Genomic DNA, 10,934 nt, shown 5'->3' on the forward strand with positions numbered 1-10,934 from the left:
GAGAGAGAGAGAGAAGAGCGAACGAATGGACGAGAGAAAGAGAGGGTGCGAAGAGACATACGAGCATAACCGAGGCGATAAAACGCCCACACGTATACCACCTTGGTAACTGTCGCCGGGGCAATTGAATTAATGCCAGCCTACAAATTGAAGCCGGTGTGGGATCTTCGTACCGAGAGGCTCCGTTGCTTCGATAATTGCTGGAAAGTGGCGCGCGCGCTGCGGGAACGATTGCTGCTGGCGCGACTCCGCTCTGCTCGGCTCGGCTCCGCGATGACGATTTCAAAGTAATATCGTGCGTAAACTGCTTGAACGCGCAGTTACGTCGCGAGGCGTTAATTCGTACGATCGTCTACACTTACCCATCACCATGTTGTGATAATGCAGTTGAAGGATATATCTAAATCGAATAGATGAGATGATGAGAAGAAGAGGTTTCATCGTTTTCAGATAAATTAAGAGTTGAGCCTTTTTTATCTCGATAAACGAGATCGGTATTGGATAATAGTTATCGAATATAATAATTACGTTATAATTATATACTGATGAAATTATACATGAATTATAGATGAAATAATTTTACTAATTTCGAAAGATTATAAGAATTATAATTCATATCTTGATATTGAGGAAAAACATTGGCTTGTGGATTAAAAAATTACAATTTTTTATTTATCAATTGCTCGAGATTGTCTTAATTTATACTGTATAATATAGTTTTACAATGTCTGTACATATATAGGTATATATAAATCAGGGTTATCATAAAACTGGAAATCAGGAAAATATCGGAAATATCAGAACATTTGAAAACTTTCGACGACTTAGGGAATTTCACAAAGTTTTCTGGAAATTTAATATTCTTAACTTTGAGGAAGTTCGATATGTCTACATAATAACACCTAGTAGTAGTAGTTTTGAAATACTACTTAACAATTAAATACAAACAGTATCAGCCACATTAATAGTAATTTACATTTCCTACGTTAACTTGCTTTCTCAACCAAATATATATTTAGCAGTTTCGAAATTAAGACTAATAAAATATATAAACAGTCAAAATATCGAAAGGGAAAATGATGAAATTTCGTCTAGAAATTAGGGAAAAGTTATGGAATTTCAGGAGAAAATTTGTGATGTAAACCTGATATAATATCATCTTCAATTCGTAATTACTACTTCAATTCGGCTTTCTATTTTCCTCCAAATAATGGAACCATGTCGCGACGGTGCCTTTTTTATTTAGCGGTGTCGCGACGCTGCGTGCCTTCCCTCGGTGTCGCCGCGACGGTCGGGCGATTCTATACGACATTCTATACGACTCTGCCGTTCGCTTCGGGCGTTTCCACGAGAACAGGCGACACGAGCGTAGGAAAGCCCCGGGCTCGGTCGGCGCCGATCGGCGAAAGGCGTTGCCCCGATCATCCGTCCGTCGCGTTTCCCATGGCCGCGTAAATCGCCGCGCGCCTGGAAACGTTCGCGACGGTGCGACGACCGGGAGGAAGGACGACGCCAAAGCGCGAACGAACAAGGGGAGAGACCCAGCTGGAAACCCGGCGCGGACGAACGAACGAACGAACGAACGAACGGACGGATGGACGGACGGACGGACGGACGGACGGACGGACGGACGTGCTCCCGAACGCCCCTCGACGCGCGACGTTAGGGTGGCTGAAACGAAATCGGCCCTAATGAAACTTTCTCTGTCTCGCTCGCTCTTTTATCCACCCTGCCTAGTCGATAGTTAGGTCCGCCGACTCACTTCGCGCGAAACGTATTATGGTTACCCCTTCTTTGTTTTTTTTTTCCCAGGGTTCGTCCTTCCAAGCTCTAACTTACAGTCGTCCATGTAGAATATAATACACGAGTATTCTGATAATTCGCCGTCAAAGTTAGTTAAAATAGAACAAAAAAAAGAATATATTTACATATGTTTTCACATCATTGGACATTAAATTAGTTACATCAAGGGTGTAAAAAGTTTGGTTATACCAAATTTGTAGAATATTTTGCAAAATTCCCTGACTTTTCCCTCATTTCTCTAACCGTTTTCAGTTAAATTGCATCAATCAAGGACTTGTTTGCCCATATCCAAACAAAAAGTTAGTTGATTCAATCAAATGGGATTTTCAGTGTGTGTTTTATATATATAATATATATATAAAATTTTATTATCTTGCAACTTTTTGCAATCTCTTGGCCTTATCAATATTTTTTGTTTTGCACTCGCGAGCCTGACAATCTGCTAGCATAAAGTAGGACTTTTTGTTAATTAAACAGTTCTCGATTCAACTCGAGCTCGTTTACGAATCTGAAATTCGGGAGCGATAGTAATCGTATTTCAAACAATGCTCCAGCTCTGTGGTTTTATTTTTATTTTGGCAATTAAATCTTTGACCCGAAAAATTTAAAGAAAAAAGATTCGGTCTCGCACTTGTTTCCCTGCAAGGGGGATAGGTAAAGAGAACAATCTCGCGATAACGCCATGCTGCTCGGTGTGTTAAATCTAGCCTTTAATCTGGCGATCTCTCTCTCCGCGAGCGCGATCCGGTAATCTCTCGACGATCAAGCGTTCGCTCGCTGCAGAGGCGTGCGAAACGCTTAAAATCCTCGATGTGTAACGCCTGTTTTTGTACCACGGTGCGCGCCTTCCTGATTCGCGAAGCGACTACGAAACCAAGCGCGACCACGGCGTTTGTATAAACGAAGAAGAAAAAGAAAAAGAAAACGAAGAAGAAGAAGCAAACGGCAGCAAGTGAGGCGCCTCTTCGAAGGCCTTCTCGGCAGTGTAGTCAGTCACGACCGAGTCTTCCGCTCGGTTGGCTCGGTTCTAATTGGTCGCCAACACCCCAGAACCGCGGATCCCCCTTTAATCATGACCGCGATCCGCTATCGATTGAAGTGCCGATCACGCGCCTGTGAGATACAAAAATCTCAATGAGGGAAATTCCACGGCCAACGAACACAACCTTTCTCCACCGATACCGTCGATACGTTGCTCGTTGCAACATTTTTGCCTTCCTCGCTCCTCATCCCGTTGATTCTCGTCTATTTTTAACGCTGCTGGGATAAAGTCAAGTATGAGAAATTTCAATTTAACGTTCTAATCACCCAGATATTTTAATATCTTTACGGAAGATGACATGCAATTAAACTGTTATTAAACAGCGGCGAAAAATCGATTGCGGGCAGCGCGAAAGTTTTTCCCTGCGGAAACGCGGGGACGTAAAGATTGCGCATATTGCGCAGTGTTGTACGCCTCTTCCTTTATCTCACGATGCTCCGAGATGTAGCAGATGCTGTCGCGTGAGATACCGTATTTTCTGCGTTACGTATCACGGATGTTATCACGGCGTACGAGGGAACGAGTCATCGCTTTGATGACACGCGCCTTATCGGGGCCGATAATTTGTATGCCGCGCTTATACGCCGCTACTTCCAAGTTGCACTACGACGGCGAAGTTACGCAGAGCGCGCACGCGACGGTGTTAGACGCGTAGAATGTAATTTAACCGGTAACCCATGGCAATGTGCGTGCGTGCACAGGATATGCGCGCACAGCAGCTAAACGAGATTGCACCACCTGTCGCGCGCCTCCAACTTATTTTCGTACGTTGAAAAATTGCAATATCTTTAATATTTCGCCCACTCTCTACCTCTCTCTTAATTCTCTCTTGTTAATCGATTTGTATTAATTTTACACGAGTCTTATACAACGAACAAGTCCGTGAAACATTTTTCCCACGAAAAATTGCTGTAAAGAATATTTATTGAAAAAGCATGAAAATGAAACTTTAATATTACGCCCACTCTCTATCTCTCTCTTAATTCTCTGTTAATCGATGATTAACAATCGATTTATATTAATTTTACGTGAATCTTATACAACGAACAATAATGTTTCATGCAAAAGCATGAAAATGAAACTTTAATATTTCGCCTATTCTCTATCTCTCTCTCTTAATTCTCTGTTAATCGATGATTAACAATCGATTTATATTAATTTTACATGAATCTTATATAATGAACAATAATGTTTCTGTGAAACATTATTCCCACGAAAAACTCAAAGCTGTAAATACAGAATTATATGTTTTAATGTCTTTATTTAGAATTTTCTATGTAAATAACAGTAACAAATTACTGTAAAGAATATATTCACTAAAAAGTATGAAAATGAAACTTTAATATTTCGCCCACTCTCTATCTCTTTCTTAATTCTCTGTTAATCGATGATTAACAATCGATTTATATTAATTTTACGAGTCTTATACAACGAACAAGTCCGTGAAATATTATTCCCATGAAAAACCAACTCAAAACCATAAGTACAGAATTGTATACTTTAATGTCTTTATTCAGCATTTTCTATAATATATAAATTACTGTTATTAAGTAATAATTACTATTATATAAATAACAGTAAGAATTACTGTACAAAATATTTACTGAAAAGCATGAAAATGAAATTATTTTTACACGAATTTAGTATTCTTAACAAATTTTCTATATAATACTTCGATACTCTAAGTTTTCCTTTGTGTCCTTTACACAGTGTGACTACTTCAGACACTGTATAACACATTTCATTTTTTTGCTTAACGCAGGCAAAGGTAAGGATGTAATAATTCACTGTGCTGCACTGTAGGTGGTTCAGGTTTAGGTATCGGATCTAGCAGTTCTTGCAGTAATTCATTCTTTTAGTACTTGTTGACAGATTTTCTAAACCTAGATTTTCGTTCTTTTAGTAATGGATGTGCAGTAGATACACAGATGATTGGAATTAGCTGTCCAGTCGACAGTTAGCTGTCCAGTTCCGACGCCCATAGCTTAAATCCGATTTTCTAAAAGATTTTGCATGCACCCTATGTCTACTATGGTCTTGTTGGAAAGCATCCTATAACATCTGCAATTCACTTGAATTGAAATACCCTTTTAGTGAAATAAAATATACTTTTTACCATAACACCTATACATTTTGTATAATACATGCTTTTCAATGTGCACAATAGAAATTCTATCCTGCTGCTAAGGATTGTTAAGACTTAAAAGGACAATTTGCGGTTAAAAATATTTTATTTGTAACCGTAATTGTCGCCGAGACTAATCAGTGTTCAGAAAATGTATTTTCGGTTCTTTTCATTTTTCAAGCCAAAGATTTTTGGAAAGTTAAAATTATGTCCTGTTAAAGTATATGTAGGTAAAATTTTCTAGAAAATAATGGGGAGTAAATATAAAATGTGAAATACATGTGACTATCACTAATCAATAGCGATTTCAAAATTTCAATGGAAATTCAGAGAGCAAGCATCTATACGATGGTGATGTAAAGCAGTAACTGCGGCTAGTAGTTTATTAGGCATGACGGCAACGCGGCACGATCGTGTCTTATATACGCCTCCATAATGGGCTCCGTGTTCTCTCGCTCATATGCTGAATGTCGCACGTGGACAACGTCGAAAGATGTTCACGTCACATTGCAAAGTGACACGATCTACATCGAAATGATAATAATAAATGGATACGAAATTATTTATAAAAAAGATACACGCATATTTAGACCATATTCGGAAATTTAAAGATATAAAACAGTTATCTTTTTACGAAATATATAATTAATAAAATTGAATATCTTAATCGGACTCTCACTACTTTGAAATAATACCGATTCGAAGCTAATAAGAGTCAGCACGGGAGGAGGAATTTTAAAGTGGAATGACGACTTAACTCTAATATCTTCTTTATTCACAATGTTGAACATTTCGACTCTCTTTTGAGTCTTCTTCAGCAAACAATCGCTTTCTTCAACAAATATGCGATTGTTTTCACAGCAATAATTCAGTCTTGCTCAGTCTAAGAAGCTTTTATTAAATAACTAAGCATATTTAGTGTATTCAAGATATTCAAAGCTTCTCAACATGTTTATAAGTCCATTAAGCGTCCAATTCAGAGTTGGAAACCTGAGAGTGATTTTTCTTAACGGACTACCAAGTTATTGCTGTGAAAGCAATCGCATATTTGCTGAAGAAAGCTTAAAAGAGAGTCGAAACATTCAACATTGTGAATAAAGAAAACATTACAAAGATATTGAAGTTAAGTCATCATTCCACTTTAAGATTATGCATCTCCTCTCGCGCTGACTCTTATTAATCTTGAATATTGTATATTGTTATTTAAAATATATAACAATATGTAAAATATTTCGTATATGATTCAATATTTAATCTTATTAAGTTACATTTCACGACGAAAAATTGTGCGAAATTATCCACTTTGGTTTAAATAGTTAATTGTAATATCTTAATTGATCTGTAACTCAAAGATATATAGTTTCATGACAATGAAAAATTTGTTTTTCAATCTACGAAAGATAAATCTTTAAAAGTTATTTATTAAGAAACTGTCAGTTTAATGATTAACCATAGATAGAAAAATACAATTTTTACATTATCATCAAATTAAGTGTAACTACAAATTAACCAGAAAATTAAAAACCGGACCTAGATCCGATAAACTGAATCAGCGCGAAGTGTGTAAAGAACTTATTTGCATAAAATCATTAATAAATACTAAGATCCGCTTTGAACAAAAATGGAATTATTTCTCTTAATTGCTTAATTATTATTGTCTTTCATCGCATATCTGTGTGTAGAAAACTAATCAGTGGTCAGTGAACGTTCAGTTCTCACAGAAAAAGTTTAGTAATGATTCTAGTTACATCGAACAAATAAAAACTATCATCCAGGGAGTAATCAAGTCGGAAAAACATCGTGTCTAAATTCGATTTTGTACAGTAAAACTAACCGACGACAAAATAATAGACTTGGCATGGCCTATCTCTAACCAGAAGATCCAGGATCTGACTGATTAGGGCGGGAAAAGCAGAAAGAGCGAGTGCTCGTTCGCGAGAATATCGTAGCGGACGTGCGTTAAATCCGAGGCGCGGCAGCCTCATCATGGCTCAGCGATTCGAAGACCGCACCGGACGGTGATCGTAGAAGAAGAAGCCGTAGAGTCCGCGGCGCCGTACCGCGACTATACGGCGGACAGCCGCGAGGAGATAGCACGAGAGTGGCTTTATGGCGGCGGTGGCGACGACGGCGGCGACGATGGATCGCGGTATGAAGAGCGAAGAAGTTAATGGCATCGCGGCCGCGTTCGCGCGTGATCGCTTTCAAGATTCCTATATTCCTAGTCTGTAGTCTGTAGAGTCCTAAGGTTTGTTCGCGTCGCATGCTCCAACACTGAAAGCATTTTGTTAATTTAACAAGTCACCAGTACCTTTAATCGGCGATCAGTAAATGTATGACGACAAATTTTGTTGTGTGATTACTGCTAGTCTGCTATACCAATCAATTATTAATAACAGAAGCAAACTATAGAATCTAACCTAACTTTTCGATAGATTTTAAACTGACCAGGCACAGTATAAATATAGAGAGAATACTTAGAACTGGTCTAAACTAGAATTGGTCAATTTCTTACGAGCCTCTTATTTGCTAGCGAAATTATTGATTATTTGTTGACGAATTAATTTGCAATCGTAATAAATATCGATCGTTTTTTAAATAAATATCACATTTGTTTTCCCTTGATTTATTCCTATAACAAAATCATTTCAGTGAACATGTCGTTCTTACTCACTCTAATGAGGGCATTGGAATGAATAAGAGCTATGACAGGAGCATGCGACGCGAACAAACCTCTAGATATAACAGAGAAGCGCAATCGAGCATATTTAAAGGTTATAATTAATCGTCCAAAGAAAAAATGGCGGCGACCCCTGTGTTTACATCTGTCATTCCGCAAACGGAGTGCGATTCCTATAACAATAGTGTTTCTACTGATTACAAAGAAATATTGATTCTCTTTGGAGGTTATAGTATACACATCAAGATTTAAAAATAATGATACTTACCGAAATTAGAGTCCTAAAAGATTATCCGTAGAAAAAATGGCGGGACCAATCAGAATCGGGACAGCGGTTGCGCTTCTCTGTTATATCTAGGACTCTAGTCTGTAGAAATCACCTCTTCCGTCTCCATAAATTCATTTCTCCCATACAAAGTTCACTGTAGCAATATAATCGATGCAATCGTTACTTCCACGATTTTTTTATTTGATCTCGATTATTTACTTCGTTGCATTTATTTAAAGATTTGGAAAAGTATAACGAGAGTAAAGGATCTAAATGCATCCATTCTTCATTGTTCTAGTTGTTCTAATTGTTCTGGAATTTACCTAAAAAAGGAATTTACTTTAAATATTTTGCTTAAATATAAGAGAATCCTATTTTTCGGTCAAGGTAGATCTCAGTGCTTTAAATAGTTCTGTGTGAATTTGTATACATATTTGATTTTGCAAACTGCACTTCGAAATCTTTCTCAGCTTTGAAACGTAATCATAAGCAGAATCATCATCAGAGTAGTAATCACATATTAAATTGAGCAATTTAATAATTTGTTATGCCAATAAGTATCTTTATAAGAATATTATTGTAATAATATGATATTATAATGAGAGAAGAAATCATAAACTTTAATAATTTATTGTTATATATTTCATGTTAATCTTTAATGTTATCAAAATCGATTGATGCGATAATTAGTTCTAAACTCGAATAGTTTCATACAATATTTTATAATCAATATAATATTTTGTAATCTTAATTACAGCAAATCTCAACAAGTCAAGCTAGTGACACATAGAAAAACATAAACAATAAGCAAATCGACTAAGCACAGTGAGAAGGCAATAATCATTAACGTGAACAGCAAAAATCCCAAATATTGATTTGCTTACTGCTTATGTCTTATTACTTAAGTCGATATATTTTATTGCATTGAATTGTTCTATTATTCCATTGTTATTTTGATAAATTATTGATAAAAAGAATCGTCCCTTACAGCACGAAATATTGCAACAATATTGCAAAATATTGTAATTTTTATATTTTGTAAAAAATATTGCAATATATGAAACTCGGAACATAGCCTTGGATGTGTTTAATTTCTAGGTTTCCGAATATTTTTTTATCATAACTTTATCGTATGTATTTTGAAATATGATGGTAAACACACACACACACACACACACACATACACACAATAATATGTTAACAATTAATAGAATTAGAATAATTATTGAAATATTGCATAATGTTGTAGCAATATTTTATTTTTGCAGACATAGGAATATTGCAACAATGTTTTAAATATTACAATCTTTCGAAATAGTATTTCGTGCTGTAGGGGATTGGAAGGAAATTCAGTGTGATGATTATTTGATTCATAGTAGATTGTAAATCAGCGGATAAATCGGTAGGTGTCCATTTAGGATTATTCGTGATAAAAACGGAAGAAATGATTTTACTGAAAAGTCTAAATTTTGCTGGATGCAGATCTGAAAATACTTGTAATTTTGTTGGATCATTAAAATAATTATGTTGGAAACTGAAAAATGATGAGCAAATATTGCAGAAAATTTCGATATTCTAGTAATCAGTTTGAGTTTTCAAACAGAATTATTTTCTAATTTCAGCAAAATTTTAGATTCTAGCAAAATCATTCTGTCCACGTAGATAATGTAAATAACCTTAAAGGTTACTAAATGAGAACAACTTCTGGTAGGTAGTTAGGTGTACACATGATTAGCTTTATAAATAAATATGTATTCACAAGAAAATAACAGATTAGACATCAGATTTGTCCATCGAACGATGGCAACTGCTTCTTCCACCGTATTGCGCACGACATGCGTCATTATCGAGCAAAGTGTATACTAAACGACGTACTACTTATACGTTATAAAGAGCCTAATTTGAGTCGCTCGTAGCGGCTGCAGGGATACTTTTAACAGCGTTCGAAGAGAATCACACCGGATGCGAACTGCAGCCTCTATATATCGTCGCCGAGATGTGTTCGAACTACGTGCTTGTAGTGCGATAGCGAACAAGACGGGAGACGTCGATCGAGCACTTCCTCGTTAAAGCCGCGCCTTTTCTTGCAGTCCAATTTCGCACACGGCTCTCAATCTTTTCGATGTCTAATATTTACGAATCAATCTCGATGATCCACGTCGAAATTCTTGCCGAAATACGATCGTTATTCATGCCCGTTTGAATAATGAATAGGTCGATAGATAATTTCAATTAATAAAATGTACGAGCTTTTAAATAATCGAGATCAAATGTTGTAACATCTATAATAATAACACTTTTAATACTCTCTCTGTAAAAATTGGATGGAAACGCAAGGATTTTTAGGAGTACAGAATTCATCGTTATTTCTCAACGAGAGTCGCGACTTCGAAACCCGTTTCAACGAAGGTTTCGCGATCGTTACTTCTTCGTTCCGGCGCTCGCGCGCGATCGCGGGGCACAGCAGGAAAGAATCGAACGCCGCGTTCGCGCTCGTCGACCAACCGACGGGTTGGTGTGGTATTGCGCGGTGCAGAGCTCGACGCGGCAGAGGAAACGGTCGAAGAAAGATAGAGATGCCCACAGGGCGCTTCCTCGCTGGACGCCGCGATTCTCTCCTCGTGACCGGAAGCGACGCGGGTCTCGGGCCAGGAACTCGACGATCTCGATGATTCCCTCTCTCTATCTCTGCCTCTTTTTCTCTCTCTCTCTCTCTCTCTCTCTCCTCCCTCCCTCCCTCCCTCTCTCGCTCTCGCTCTCTTCCCTTTAACGGTATATATCGCGGCGATCGATCGCGGAGATCGATCCTGCGGTATACGTTCCTCCGTCGTGTTCCACAATCGCTGGTTCCTGCACACATACATATATCGCTTTTTCAGCGTGCGTGTGTGCCGGTACGAAACACGTTCGCGATGAGCAAAAGGGAAAGAGACGGAAGCGGAGACGGTGAAACGGAGCGAGAGGGAGAGAGAGAGAGAGAGAGAGAGAGAGAGAGAGAGAGAGAGAGAGAGAGAGA

General features: G+C 37.7%; 1 protein-coding gene across 1 annotated transcript in view; it reads right to left on the minus strand.

Moving 5' to 3' along the window:
• LOC105620588 (coiled-coil domain-containing protein lobo homolog) overlaps positions 1 to 10,934 on the minus strand; it is a 132,757-nt gene that overhangs the window by 47,728 nt on the left and 74,095 nt on the right. The window lies entirely within an intron of this gene.

Source organism: Atta cephalotes (genome assembly GCF_000143395.1).
Source record: "Atta cephalotes unplaced genomic scaffold scaffold00027, whole genome shotgun sequence".
Classification (NCBI taxonomy): Eukaryota; Metazoa; Arthropoda; class Insecta; order Hymenoptera; family Formicidae; genus Atta; species Atta cephalotes.